We start from the raw sequence: 15,570 nt of genomic DNA, 5'->3' as shown, positions 1-15,570 counted from the left end.
TATATGGACACTTTTTAAAGTCTTTATTGAATTTGTTACAGTATTACTTCTGTCTTATGTTTTGCTTTTTGACCAGGAGGCACCTTAACTCCCTAACCAGGTATTGAACCCACACCCCGTGCATTAGAAAGCAGAATTTAATCCCTGGACTGCCAGGGAAATCCTATAAATTGCTTTTCTTTGCCTGAATCTCCCTCAGCTCCTGGGGGAGCTTTGCATAATCTACAGAGTCAGTTTACAAGGTTGGGCTGATAGAAGGAGACAATGAAGTAAAGTAGACCCCAAAGTGGGGGTACATGTGATACTGAGAGTAATGGGAAGACAAGTCCAAAAACTAGTGAAAAGAGCCTGAATGTGCCACGAAATATTAAGGGATTCAAGATCTGGAGGGCAAGGGGTAAAGCTTGAGGTGGTCCTGGGAAAATACCTACAGCCGGCTCTGTAACTTGCTCTGGGTCAGCTCTATTTGAAAGCTCAGGGCTGGGGTTAGTATTTCATTAACATATTAATATTAATATATTAATATTTTCATTTTATAAAAATATGTTATTAATATTTTTACCTGGCTACCAGGAGTCTCACTTGGGCTCGTGGAGATTTGGAAAGGAGGCCCCAGGCTTCAGTTGATTGCCTGAGATGCTGTGATGGTTAGTTTTGTGTGTCAGCTTGGTAGCGTATCCAGTTATCCAATCTCACCCAAATCTAGGTGTTGCTGTGAAGATATTTTGAAGAGGGGGTTAATATCTATACTTAGTTGACTATATAGAAAGGAGATTTTCCTTGTTAATGTGCATGGGCCTTCTTCAATTTGTTGAAGGACCATAAAAGCAAAACTCAGGAATTAGGAATGAGAAATTTTGCCTCAAGACTATAGCATCAGCTCCTGCCTGTATATCTCTAGCATGCCTCGTGGATTCCAGGCTTGCCAGTTTCCACATATTTCACATTCTAGCAAGGTAATGCTCAAAATCCTTCAAGCTAGGCTCAACAGTGTGTGAACCAAGAACTTCCAGATGTACAAGCTGGATTTAGAAAAGGCAGAGGAACCAGATCAAATTGCCAACATACATTGGATGATAGTAAAGGCAAGAGACTTCCAGAAAAACATCTACTTCTGCTTCACTGGCTACGTTAAAGCCTTTGACTGTGTGGATCACAGCAAACTGTGGAAAATTCTTAAAGAGATGGCAATACCAGACCACCTTTTCTCTCTTGAGAAACTTGTATGCAGGTAAAGAAGCAACAGTTAGAATAGACTTGGAACAACAGACTGCAAAATTGGGAAAGAGAGGTAGTGAAGGACAGGGAAGCCTGGCATGCTGTAGTCCCTAGAGTTGCAAAGAGTTGCACAGAGCTGAGGAACTGAACAATAACAAAAATTTCCACGATTGCAATCTGGTTTTGGAAATAGATTTTTATACGTTCACACATGCACATGTCCTGCTGCTTCTGTTTTTCTGGATAACCTTGACCAATACAGACCCCACACCAGACACAGACTTGAATTCTTATATATCTGAGAATATAGCCATTAGCACTGGGATTCAGTTGCAAATATTACACGAGGAGCAGGAACCACCACCAACTTGACCTATCATGGTGGTATCAGTTAGAGCCTTGAGAGAGAAGAGCAAGTTTTCCCAGGCTGTCATCTTCATAGCTCAGCAAATCAATGCAGGCTCATCTTGGAAAGCTGACTTATTGTTCAAGAAATCCAGGAGCCCCTCAGGAGGCAGAGGCCTTTCATATTGAAGATTTATCCTTAAACTGGGTTCTAGTGATGAGGGGGACTTCTTGGGCAGGAAATTATCTGCATTGCACACCGGGGCTAGCCAATGCTCACCAGAAAGCAGCAATTTAAACTCTATGCACACACCAGTGGCCTCTGAATTAACTGCCATATCTGTGTTAAAAGTAGAGAAAGAGGTTAACAAAAATAAAGAAAGAAAGGGGGAAAAAAGGAGATGTACAGCCAGTGTCATTATGAGCAGTTCAATGAAGACATCTGCTCTATGCCCAGTGGCGGTCAGAGCCTCGATACGACAGGACTGTGTGAAGGGGATGGGGGATGAGATGCGGAAATATTATTATGCCATTCTATAAATCAACACTACATCCTCACTCTGAATACGGCAGCCAAGGCCGGCTGTCTCATCTCAACGAAGATATAAATGAAAGGGTGAAAGGGCAGTGGAGCTGATTAGAGGCATCAGGATTGAGATGGGGGTAGAGGCGAGAGGGTGAGTCCCACTGGCAGAGAGACTGTGGATGATTAGAACTGTATATTACAGAGACGCATGGAGCAGCCAGAGAGACCAAGGCAGAGCTAAATGAGGTAATGAAGGGCTCCCCAAAGGCCAAGTGGGCATCCCTATTTATCTTGCCTCCTGAAATTAAATGGCAGCAGGTTTGAGATAGATGAAAGGACATCTCCCTTAACACATAAGGTGCCTGGTTTTCAACTGAGTGTATAGGCAGCTGCCTGGCTTGTTGAGGAGGCTGCCAGGGAATTTAGACTGGGAGTGAGGAAGAAACACTCTCATCCGGTAGATATGTCTGGCTCTGTTGTTTCTCTTGTCTGAGCTTCAGCTTTTGCCTCTGTAGCCTGGGGAGTTGGGGCCCCATCTTATCAGGCCCTTCCAACTCTGAAGATCCTTGATTCTCAGCATCTGCCTGGTATGAGCTCAGGGTAGGCGTGCATGCTCAGTTGCTCAGTTGTGTCTTTGTGACCCCATGGACTGTAACCTGCTAGATTCCTCTATCCATAGGATTCTCCAGGCAAGAGTACTGGAGTGGGTTGCCATTTCCTCCTCCAGGGGATCTTTCCAACCCAGGGATCAAACCCGCATCTCCTGTGTCTCCTGCCCTGGCAGGTGGGCAGATTCTTTACCACTTTATCCCTGAGCCACCTGAGAAGCTATGAGTTCAGGGAAACCCAGTGAAAAGGCTCTGCATCTCTTCCTTCCCCACTTCACGCCCCCTACTGGGAAAAGATGGGAACATTAAGGCTGGGACATAGGTGTTGGGATAGCAGTCTTCCCAGGGGATCTTTGTAGCATCAGATTGAAGAAACCTGGAATGCTAATAAGATGGAGTATGTTTCAAGATATAAAGTCTCCTTAAGATAAACAAAAGCTTCTTTTTTCGGCCAGAGTAATTCCAACTATACTTATCAGTTTTATGACTTAAGTAAACTACCAAATTACTTATCTTCTCTAAACCTCACTTTCTTTCTTTTTAAAATGGGGATAATATAATCACCTTCCTTGCAGACAACACAGTCAAGGCACATAGCCACACAGCCAGTGTTTAGTAAATAAAAACTATTATTAAAGCTGTTACTGAAACGACTGGCACCAAACCATTAGTAATTTGACAAATCACATTGGTATTTAGTGGTAGATTTGGAATTGAAATGCCGATTCATCTTCAAGGGAAATATGTGTTTTTCCCACTGGATCATATTGCTTTTAACAGTGGCGAAAGTTGCTCACAGTCCCAGGCAGGGTTTGATGAATGCCACATGTCTGATAAGAAGGACTGTGAGAAGTTAGGGAAGGGGAAAGCTGACTAGAGTAATCTGAGGTGGTCTTGGAAAGCTTCCTGGAGGTCATTTGAATTGGGTCTTAGTCAAGAGGAAAACTCAAGCAAAGGCCAAGGGGCATTCACAGTAGGAGAAACTGAGCAATTTACAGAGGCCAGCTGCACCCTGGAAAGCACACCTGTCTTATTGGAGTGGAGAGTTTCAACAGAGCGATGAGGATGTTGACAGTGGGAGATGGCAGATTACAGAGGGCTTTGGAGGATGGGCTGAATTTGAACATTTTCCTAAGGGAAGTGAGGGGCCATCAAGAAGACGTTGTGAATTAGAATGGGGCACGTGTGTGTGTGCATAGTCACTCAGTTTTGTCTGACTCTTTGCCACCCTATGGACTGTAGCCCGCCAGGTTCCTCTGTCCATGGAATTCCCCAGGCAAGAATACTGGAGTGGGTTTCCATTTCCTTCTCTAGGAGATCTTCCTGATCCAGGGATCGAACCCAGGCCTTCTGCATTCAGTCAGATACTTTACCATCTGAGTCACCAGGGAAGCCCAGAATGGGGCATAAGCTTCTCAAAAACCACCGAAGTATGCCTGAGAAGATTCATCTAGCAGTGGTGTTCAGGGTGGGAAGACGAGATGAGACCCAAAGAGCCAGGCCCGAGGCTCCACCCCGACAGGATGTTCTGGGTATCAGGATGGGAATGGTGGTGGGGGGACCAAGGCAAGCACAGGGCCATTTGGCAAAAGAGTAAGATAAAGAGCAGCAAAAGCAAACACCTCCTGCAGGCTCATGTGTGCTGTTTCTCTCCCAGGCACATGGAAAATCTTCACAACATCTCTAGAAGTCCCTAGGATGCTGTTTACTTTGTAACCAACAGACCTGCTCCAGCACTTCCTGCATGTGCAACTGAACCATGGCCAGTCAGCACACTAAACCTCAGTTTTCTTATCTTATAAATGGGCTAATTCTATTGATCCTGTAATATAGTTTTGAGAGTTAAGGATAATGCATGCTGTGCATGTTGCTGTGCTGCACTCAGTCATGTCCGACTCTTTGAGACCCCATGGGCTGTAGCCCACCAGGCTCCTCTGTCCATAGGATTTCTCAGGCAAGAATACTGGAATGGGTTGCCATACCCTCCTCCAGGGGATCTTTCTGACTTAGGGATCGAACTCATGTCTCCTGCATCTCCTGCATTGACAGGCAGGTTCTTTACCGCTGAGCCACCTGGGAAGCCCTAAAGATAATGTATCAGTTCAGTTCAGTCGCTCAGTCGTGTCTGACTCTTTGCAACCCCATGAATCGCAGCACGCCAGGCCTCCCTGTCCATCACCAACTCCCAGAGTTCACCCAAACTCATGTCCATTGAGTCGGTGATGCCATCCAGCCATCTCATCCTCTGTCATCCCCTTCTCCTCCTGCCCCTAATCCCTCCTAGCATCAGAGTCTTTTCCAATGAGTCAACTCTTCGCATGAGGTGGCCAAAGTACTGGAGTTTCAGCTTTAGCATCATTCCTTCCAAAGAACACCCAGGGCTGATCTCCTTTATTTTTTTTTAATTTATTTTATTTTATTTTTTAACTTTACAATATTGTATTGGTTTTGCCATATATCAACATGAATCCGCCACAGGTATACACGTGTTCCCCATCCTGAACCCTCCTCCCTTCTTCCTCCCTGTACCATCCCTCTGGGTCATCCCAGTGCACCAGCCCCAAGCATCCAGTATCGTGCATTGAACCTGGACTGGCGACTCGTTTCATATATGATACTATACAGGTTTCAATGCCATTCTCCCAAATCATCCCACCCTCTCCTTCTCCCAGAGTCCAAAAGACTGTTCTATACATCAGAGTCTCTTTTGCTGTGTCATATACAGAGTTATTGTTACCATCTTTCTAAATTCCATATATATGCATTAGTATACTGTATTGGTGTTTTTCTTTCTGGCTTACTTCACTCTGTATAATAGGCTCCAGTTTCATCCACCTCATTAGAACTGATTCAAATGTATTCTTTTTAATGGCTGAGTAATATTCCATTGTGTATATGTACCACAGCTTTCTTATCCATTCATCTGCTGATGGACATCTAGGTTGCTTCCATGTCCTGGCTATTATAAACAGTGCTGCGATGAACATTGGGGTACAAGTGACTCTTTCAATTCTGGTTTCTTCAGTGTGTATGCCCAGCAGTGGGATTGCTGGGTCATAAGGCAGTTTTCTCTTTCCAGTTTTTTAAGGAATCTCCACACTGTTCTCCATAGTGGCTGTACTAGTTTGCATTCCCACCAACAGTGTAAGAGGGTTCCCTTTTCTCCACACCCTCTCCAGCATTTATTGCTTGTAGACTTTTGGATCACAGCCATTCTGACTGGCGTGAAATGGTACCTCATAGTGGTTTTGATTTGCATTTCTCTGATAATGAGTGATGTTGAGCATCTTTTCATGTGTTTGTTAGCCATCTGTATGTCTTCTTTGGAGAAATGTCTATTTAGTTCTTTGGCCCATTTTTTGATTGGGTCATTTATTTTTCTGGAATTGAGTTGCAGGAGTTGCTTGTATATTTTTGAGATTAGTTGTTTGTCAGTTGCTTCATTTGCTATTATTTTCTCCCATCCTGAAGGCTGTCTTTTCACCTTGTTTATAGTTTCCTTTGTTGTGCATAAGCTTTTAAGTTTAGGTCCCATTTGTTTATTTTTGCTTTTATTTCCAATATTCTGGGATATGGGTCATAGAGGATCCTGCTGTGATGTATGTCGGAGAGTGTTTTGCCTATGTTCCCCTCTAGGAGTTTTATAGTTTCTGGTCTTATGTTTAGATCTTTAATCCATTTTGAGTTTATTTTTGTGTATGGTGTTAGAAAGTGTTCTAGTTTCATTCTTTTACAAGTGGTTGACCAGTTTCCCCAGCACCACTTGTTAAAGAGATTGTCTTTAATCCATTGTATATTCTTGCCTCCTTTGTCAAAGATAAGGTGTCCATATGTGCGTGGATTTATCTCTGGGCTTTCTATTTTGTTCCATTGATCTATATTTCTGTCTTTGTGCCAGTACCATGCTGTCTTGATGACTGTGGCTTTGTAGTAGAGCCTGAAGTCAGGCAGGTTGATTCATCCAGTTCCATTCTTTCTCAAGAATGCTTTGGCTATTCGAGGTTTTTTGTATTTCCATACAAATTGTGAAATTATTTGTTCTAGCTCTGTGAAGAATACCGTTGGTAGCTTGATAGGGATTGCATTGAATCTATAAATTGCTTTGGGTAGTACACTCATTTTTACTATATTGATTCTTCCAATCCATGAACATGGTATATTTCTCCATCTATTAGTGTCCTCTTTGATTTCTTTCACCAGTGTTTTATAGTTTTATATATATATATATATATATATATATATATAGGTCTTTAGTTTCTTTGCTGCTGCTGCTGCTGCTGCTAAGTCGCTTCAGTTGTGTCTGACTCTGTGCGATCCCATAGACGGAAGCCCACCAGGCTCCCCTATCCCTGGGATTCTTCAGGCAAGAACACTGGAGTGGGTTGCCATTTACTTCTCCAATGCATGAAAGTGAAAAGTGAAAGCGAAGTCGCTCAGTCGTGTCCGACTCTTAGAGACCCCATGGACTATAGCCTACCAGGCTCCTCCATCCATGGGATTTTCCAGGCAAGAGTACTGGATTGGGGTGCCCTTGCCTTCTCTGTTAGTTTCTTTAGGTAGATATATTCCTAAGTATTTTATTATTTTAATTGCAATGGTGAATGGAATTGTTTCCTTAATTTCTCTTCCTATTTTCTCATTATTAGTGTATAGGAATGCAAGGGATTTCTGTGTGTTGATTTTATATCCTGAAACTTTACTATATTCATTGATTAGTTCTAGTAATTTTCTGGTGGAGTCTTTAGGGTTTTCTATGTAGAGGATCATGTCATCTGCAAACAGAGAGAGTTTTATTCTTCTTTTCCAATTTGGATTCCTTTTATTTCTTTTTCTACCCTGATTGCCCTGGCCAAAACTTCCAAAACTATGTTGAATAGTAATGGTGAAAGTGGGCACCCTTGTCTTGTTCCTGACTTTAGGGGAACTGCTTTCAATTTTTCACCATTGAGGATAATGTTTGCTGTGGGTTTGTCATATATAGCTTTTATTATGTTGAGATATGTTCCTTCTATTCCAGCTTTCCAGAGAGTTTGTATAAAAAATGGATGTTGAATTTTGTCAAAGGCTTTCTCTGCATCTACTGAGATAATCATATGGTTTTTATTTCTCAATTTGTTAATGTGGTGTATTACATTGATTGATTTGCAGATATTGAAGAATACTTGCATCCCTGGGATAAAGCCCACTTGGTCATGGTATATGATCTTTTTAACATGTTGTTGGATTCTGATTGCTAGAATTTTGTTAAGGATTTTTGCATCTATGTTAATCAATGATATTGGCCTGTAGGTTTTTTTTTTTTTTTTTCTTTTGTGGCATCTTTGTCAGGTTTTGGTATTAGGGTGATGGTGGCCTCATAGAATGAGTTTGGAAGCTTACCTTCCTCTGAAAATTTCTGATCTCCTTTAAAATGGACTAGTTGGATCTCCTTGCAGTCCAAGGGACTCTCAAGAGTCTTCTCCAACACCACAGTTCAAAAGCATCGATTCTTTGGCACTCAGCCTTCTTCACAGTCCAACTCTCAAATCCATACATGACCACTTTAAAAACCATAGCCTTGACTAGACGGACCTTTGTTGGCAAAGTAATATCCCTGATTTTCAATATGCTATCTAGGTTGGTCATAATTTTCCTTCCAAGGAGTAAGCATCTTTTAATTTCATGGCTGCAGTCAGCATCTGCAGTGGTTTTGGAGCCCCCAAAAATAAAGTCTGACACTGTTTCCACTGTTTCCCCATCTATTTCCCATGAAGTGATGGGACCAGATGCCATGATCTTCATTTTCTGAATGTTGAGCTTTAAGCCAACCTTTCATTCTCCTCTTTCACTTTCATCAAGAGGCTTTTGAGTTCCTCTTCACTTTCTGCCCTAAGGGTGGTGTCATCTGCATATCTGAGGTTACTGATATTTCTCCAAGCAATCTTGATTTCAGCTTGTGATTCTTCCAGCCCAGCGTTTCTCATAATGTACTCTGCATAGAAGTTAAATAAGCAGGGTGACAATACACAGCCTTGACATACTCCTTTTCCTATTTGGAACCAGTCTGTTGTTCCATGTCCAGTTCTAACTGTTGCTTCCTGACCTGCATACAGGTTTCTCAAGAGGCAGGTCAGGTGGTCTGGTATTCCCATCTCTTGAAGAATTTCCACAGTTTATTGTGATCCACACAATCAAAGGCTTTGGCATAGTCAATAAAGCAGAAATAGATGTTTTTCTGGAACTCTCTTGGTTTTTCCGTGATCCAGTGGATGTTGGCAATTTGATCTCTGGTTCCTCTGCCTTTTCTAAAACCAGCTTGAACATCTGGAAGTTCATGGTTCACGTATCGCTGAAGCCTGGCTTGGAGAATTTTGAGCATTACTTTACTAGCATGTGAGATGAGTGCAATTGTGCGGTAGTTTGAGCATTCTTTGGCATTGCCTTTCTTTGGGATTGGAATGAAAACTGACCTTTTCCAGTCCTGTGGCCACTGCTGAGTTTTCCAAATTTGCTGGCATATTGAGTGCAGCACTTTCACAACATCATCTTTCAGGATTTGAAATAGCTCAACTGGAATTCCATCACCTCCACTAGCTTTGTTCGTAGTGATGCTTTCTAAGGCCCACTCGACTTCACATTCCAGGATGTCTGACTCTAGATGAGTGATCACACCATCATGATTATCTGGGTCGTGAAGATCTTTTTTGTACAGTTCTTCTGTGTATTCTTTCCACCTCTTCTTAATATCTTCTGCTTCTGTTAGGTCCATACCATTTCTGTCCTTTATCGAGCCCATCTCTGCATGAAATGTTCCCTTGGTATCTCTAATTTTCTGAAAGAGATCTCTAGTCTTTCCCATTCTGTTGTTTTCCTCTATTTCTTTGCATTGATTGCTGAGGAAGGCTTTCTTATCTCTTCTTGCTATTCTTTGGAACTCTGCATTCAGATGTTTATATCTTTCCTTTTCTCCTTTGCTTTTCGCTTCTCTTCTTTTCACAGCTATTTGTAAGGCCTCCCCAGACAGCCATTTTGCTTTTTTGCATTTCTTTTCCATGGGGATGGTCTTGATCCCTGTCTCCTGTACAATGTGACAAACCTCAGTCCATAGTTCATCAGGCAGTCTATCTGTCAGATCTAGTCCCTTAAATCTATTTCTCACTTCCACTGTATAATCATAAGGGATTTGATTTAGGTCATACCTGAATGATCTAGTGGTTTTCCCTACTTTTTTCAATTTAAGTCTGAATTTGGCAATAAGGAGCTCATGATCTAAGCCACAGTCAGCTCCCAGTCTTGTTTTTGCTGACTGTATAGAGCTTCTCCATCTTTGGCTGCAAAGAATATAATCAATCTGATTTTGGTGTTGACCATCCGGTGATGTCCATGTGTAGAGTCTTCTCTTGTGTTGTTGGAAAACGGTGTTTGCTATGACCAGTGCATTCTCTTGGCAAAACTCTATTAGCCTTTTCCCTGCTTCATTCCTTATTCCAAGGCCAAATTTGCCTGTTACTTTAGGTATCTCTTGACTTCCTACTTTTGCATTCCAGTCCCCTATAATGAAAAGGACATCTGTTTTGGGTGTTAGTTCTAAAAGGTCTTGTAGGTCTTCATAGAACCGTTCAACTTCAGTTTCTCCAGCATTATTGGTTGGAGCATAGGCTTGGATTACTGTGATATTGAATGGTTTGCCTTGGAAATGAACAGAGATCATTCTGTCATTTTTGAGATCGCATCCAAGTACTGCATTTCGGACTCTTTTGTTGACCATAATGGCTACTCCATTTCTTCCAAGGGATTCCTGCCCACAATAGTAGATATAATGGTCATCTGAGTTAAATTCACCCATTCCAGTCAATTTTAGTTCACTGATTCCTAGAATATCGATGTTCACTCTTAGCATCTCCTGTTTGACCACTTCCAATTTGCCTTGATTCATGGACCTGACATTCCAGGTTCCTATGCAGTATTCCTCTTTACAGCATTGGACCTTGCTTCTATCACCAGTCACATCCACAACTGGGTATTGTTTTTGCTTTGGCTGCATCCCTTCATTCTTTCTGGAGTTATTTCTCCACTGATCTCCAGTAGCATATTGGGCACCTACCGACCTGGGGAGTTCATTTTTCAGTGTCCTATCATTTTGCCTTTTCACACTGTTCATGGGGTTCTCAAAGCAAGAATACTGAAGTGGTTTGCCATTCCCCTCTCCAGTGGACCACATTCTATCAGACCTCTCCACCATGATCTGCCTGTCTTGGGTGGCCCCACACGGCATGGCTTAATTTTATTGAGTTAGACAAGGCTGTGGTCCTAGTGTGATTAGATTGACTAGTTTTCTATGATTATGATTCCAGTGTTAAAAGGCATCTAATAGGGGAATCTGTGAACCAACTTTTTAGCCAACTCAGTACAAAGCCTATGCAAAATGAATGCTCTTGCTATCATGTTTATATTTAAAAGACAGCTGAGAAGGCATTTTTTGGACCGGATGTGAGAGGTGGAGCATGAAATGTTAAGAGCTCAAGGTGACTCTAGTGTTCCATTTTCAGAGCCTGAGAAAATGCTGCTTCCATGGACAGAAGTAAGAAAATTGGTTTAAAATATGATAGGCTTGGTTTGGCTTTTGAGGTGAATGCTGAGCACCCAAGCAGAAAAGCTTGATGGGCTATTGGAGGCATAAAGTTAGATCTTGGGGAAGACACCACCATTCTAGAAGAAAATTGAGCTATTTGTCAAGTGTCTAAACATCTTGCCCACATAACGCCAAACATCCAAATTTTGGGGAACTTTCTGACATGGATTTAAATTTTGACTTTGTATCTCAATACCTGATTGTGTTGATTCATAGACAAAGACCTCTTGTTTTCCTCTGAATTGTGAACCCATTTTTTTTGCCAAGATCCACATGCCCCAAACCACAATCAATTTCTTTGCCCTTTGGCAGGAAAATACAGAAGGGTTAAATAAGAAGTTTACTTCTATTTTAGCTCTGAGCTCTTGATTTCTGTCTTATTCACACCTCAACAAATCTTATTTCAATACGTTTTGGAAATTGCAATATCATTTTGGTGATTACCTTTAAATTGGGGCTAATACGCTGACAGACATTAACATAATGTCAAAAGATTTTCTTACAATTATTTCTTAACCTTCATCAAATTACTGTTTCCCTACAGACCTGTATTAATAGAATGGGGACAACACGGCAGAACTCCAAGTTGTGGAAAAGAAAAAGTGATTAATAAGAGCACTTATCAGAAATGATCAAGGCTAAGGACTTCCCTGGTGGTACAGTCTTAACCACTGTAAGACTCCATGCTTCTACTGCAAGAGCACGGGTTTGATCCCTGGTTGGTGTAGTTTTCTACATGCTGCAAGGTGGAATAAAAAAAAAAGGTAAAAAAATGATCAAGGCTAGTAAAAGGCAGTTGAGTTGAGCTGTGTGTTCTCATATTTCCCTGTCCAGGAGCAGACACTTGAAGATGCATTCTGGAAGCTGCTCTAGGGATGTTTGGGTTAGAGCATGGCTGGTAGGAGTTTTGTTCCCATTGTCACATCTGTTGCCAGTACCCAAATGGAGCAGGCATTCTGGTGAAAAACAAAAACAGCTTGGCAGGCCGAAAATAGTAGCTCAGTCCCACGTGGAGAGCCTTAGGAACCAGACAGTGCCTGCTGGAAACAGCAGTGGAAATAATATCATGAAAAGAAAGATAGTCTTAAGAGTCTTCAAAACATGTTCACTTATATGATCTACTTGGGGGATCCCAGCCACTTAGGTAAAGTTTGCAAGGTCAGTGGTGAGTGGTCCTCATTTTATGAAAGCTCAGACATTTTAAGGTCTGTGTGTGTGTGTGTGTTCAGTTGCTTCAGTCATGTCTGACTCTTTGCGACCCTATGGACTGTAGCCCATCAGGCTCCTCTGTCCGTGGGATTCTCCAGGAAAGAATACCAGAGTGGGTTGACATTCCCTCTTCAAGAGGATTTTCGTGACACGGGGTTCTAACCCATGTCTCCTGTGTCTCCTGCATTGCAGGTGAATTCTTTGCCACTGGCCACTAGGGAAGCCCACATTTTAGGTGACTTGCCTCCAATAATATGGTGACTATGAAGCAGGAGAGTAGATTGGTTTGGCTTTAGACTCAGACAAGGATGAATTCAATCTGTTTCCACCATTCACGAGAGTTCTTGGCTGAGAAAATAACTTAATCTTCTAGGGCTTTCAGTTTCCTCATTAGTCATATGAAGATGACAGCAGTCCATTTCTCATAGAGTAAAATTGATGCAGAGTATTCTCAGTAGTTGGTAGCTAGCGAGTATTATAATTAGGAGGAGAATGGTAGAATATGATAAACCTAGAACTTGAGCATGCTGAGTCCTGCTTTTCCCATTATATCTACATAATGCAGGGGTAGGTGCAGGGGGGACAGTTAGACAAAGCAAGAGGAAGGAAGTGGGGAGGTTTAGTCATTGCTGCCCTCTGAGCCTCATCCTTAACTCTCCACATTTACAGCCATCAGACTAAGATGCTGGTTGTCTGTATAATCTTCTTAGGTTCTATGCACAGGCTTCATACCCATAATAAGCCCCTCTGAGCTTACACAAAACATTTGGTCCCTAAGACTTGCCTTCATCCAAGGGGACAGTATTTAAATTAAAAGGTTAGTGCTAGAAAATTCTGGTGTTTAAGGAAGAGAGCCTTTCAGAAGACAGAGGAGGAGCTTGAAGGAAATGAAACATAAAATGCTGGCTGCGTCTCCCAGTCCCATGGCAGCTGGCACTTGGCTGGCATTAGCTCCTGGGAGGCTCTGGGACAGGCTGGGGCCTGCAAGGAAGGAGAAAGCCATGGTCTTTCTGCACCCACCCCCCAGCCCCCACCGGTGGCCTTACTAACAGTGACTCCAACTCCCCAGTGAATAGGCCCCCTGTCATTCCATTTCCTACCTGGTGACCCCAGCCACTGGGTTCCATCTTCATCCCCCTGGCCTTGGGGTGACAGTGATTTCCTGCTGTCCAATCTCTGTGCAGCCTCACAACCTCCAGCTGGCTTTACCATCATCAGTTGACTGATCAGTTCTAATCGCTCTTTTCCTGGTCAGAGCCAGACTGATAGCCTGTCTCAGTACCCAGCACTTTGTCTGCTTTCTACAAACATCATACACCTTTGTAGAACAGCAAGGAGTTTGTGCTTTCTCCAAACCCAAGTAGCCACTTACTTAGCTGTTCAGACCCAGCCATAGAGAGGTCTATAGAAATGCAGGAAGAGGATTTCAGAAATGTAATGAAAATGAAGACATTCAAGTGCTGGGTGGGGGTTATGGCAAGTTGTAAAGAAGAGTGGGAACAGAGACTGAGCCCAGGAAATGGGAATGAGGTCATTAGTGACACCCTTTATACATTCGATGACAGAGCTAGTTCCTTCCTAACACTCTAAACTTTTGTCCAAAGAATCAGCCAAGGAATTAAAGACTATTTGAAATGATTCCCTTAAGCCTAAAGCATGGGAACTTCTCATTTTATAAAAATATTTCTGTCTGGGATAGTTTATTCCTTATAAAATCCATCAAAAACAAAGCAGAGGTCAGGGACTGTTATATTAATATTTGGAGGAATTTCATGACATTTTCTTTCTAACTTTAGTGGTTCTCTGGCTGCCAAGATCTTCTATTTCAGATCTTCCAAGTTGGCAGTTTCTGTGACCATGCTTCAGTGTGTGAGCATCTGTTTGGATGTACTAGACCCTCTAGAAATTATTTACAGCCATCCAGAAAACTAACTATGGTGAAGAAGATCTCAGTGGAAAGGTGATATGGAATGGTATTTTGAGGAAGACTCAAAGGTTGTGAGGAGTGGGTTAATGTGTAAATCTTGCCATTTATTAGCTCTACAATGCTCAACAAGGTACCTAAATTCTTTGAGTTATCCTCAATTTCCTCTTCTGAAAATGGGAATAGTAATGTTTGATCTGTAGTAACTGTGAAAATTAATATGTGTACATAGATATTTATCATTATTTTATAAGCTATTTATAAAATAATGTTTATTTTATAATTTTATAAAAGATTTATGAAGGGCCACCAACACAGAGTAGAGATGCAATAAATGATCCATTGCTCTCATCACCACTATTTTCATCCCCATTAACCTGCTGAATATTTGGAATAAACAGACCCAACTCATCCTCTTCTTCCTGGTGGCTTAGTTACATGGTGTCAGCATCTTGAGGGTCAGAGCTTCCCAAACTGTGTTCCATAAACCACTAGCCTCCTGACATTGTAATTAGTCCTCTTCAAATATAAAGGTGGTAAAATTTTGCAGCATCCTTCTCTTTTCTTGACCATGAACTCTTGTTGAGTAGAATAACCACATTTTTTAGAATGTATTTTGCTATACACTTAAGCAATGGTCTAAATACTGTGCTTTGGGAGCAGACTGATCTGGGCTGTCATCCCAGCCCACTATTTATAGTTGCATGACCCAGGACAAGTTTATTACTGTCTTTGAGCTTGATTTCTCAATCTGTAAATGGTGATAATCATAGCATCAACTCTGTTGTTGTTTCCTGTGAAGGTTTCATAAAATACTTTAAGTGAAGGAGTGAACCTGGTGTCTGGCACTTGTTCAACAAATGGTAGTTATTAAGGTCAAAGGAGTTTCATCGGTCCATGAGAAATAAGTAGAAATAAACATCAAGAGTGCTGAATTTGGACTCAGAGACAAGAGGAATAAGTTTCCCGAGGGTGGTGGGGTTTGGAAATGGAGATGTGACTTCTCCAGGAGTGAGTTGTGGACCGGTCCCTGCCCATGGGCAGCCTGGGCCCTTGCCCATCTCCCCACCCTCTGACTGCCTGTCTACAAAGCTAGTTTTCATTTCCTGCTCACATTTGTTGTTCGGTT

Source organism: Bos indicus, chromosome 21, assembly GCF_029378745.1.
Source record: "Bos indicus isolate NIAB-ARS_2022 breed Sahiwal x Tharparkar chromosome 21, NIAB-ARS_B.indTharparkar_mat_pri_1.0, whole genome shotgun sequence".
NCBI lineage: Eukaryota > Metazoa > Chordata > Mammalia > Artiodactyla > Bovidae > Bos > Bos indicus.
The sequence above is the reverse complement of the archived record's forward strand: the minus strand, read 5'-3'. Positions refer to the sequence as shown.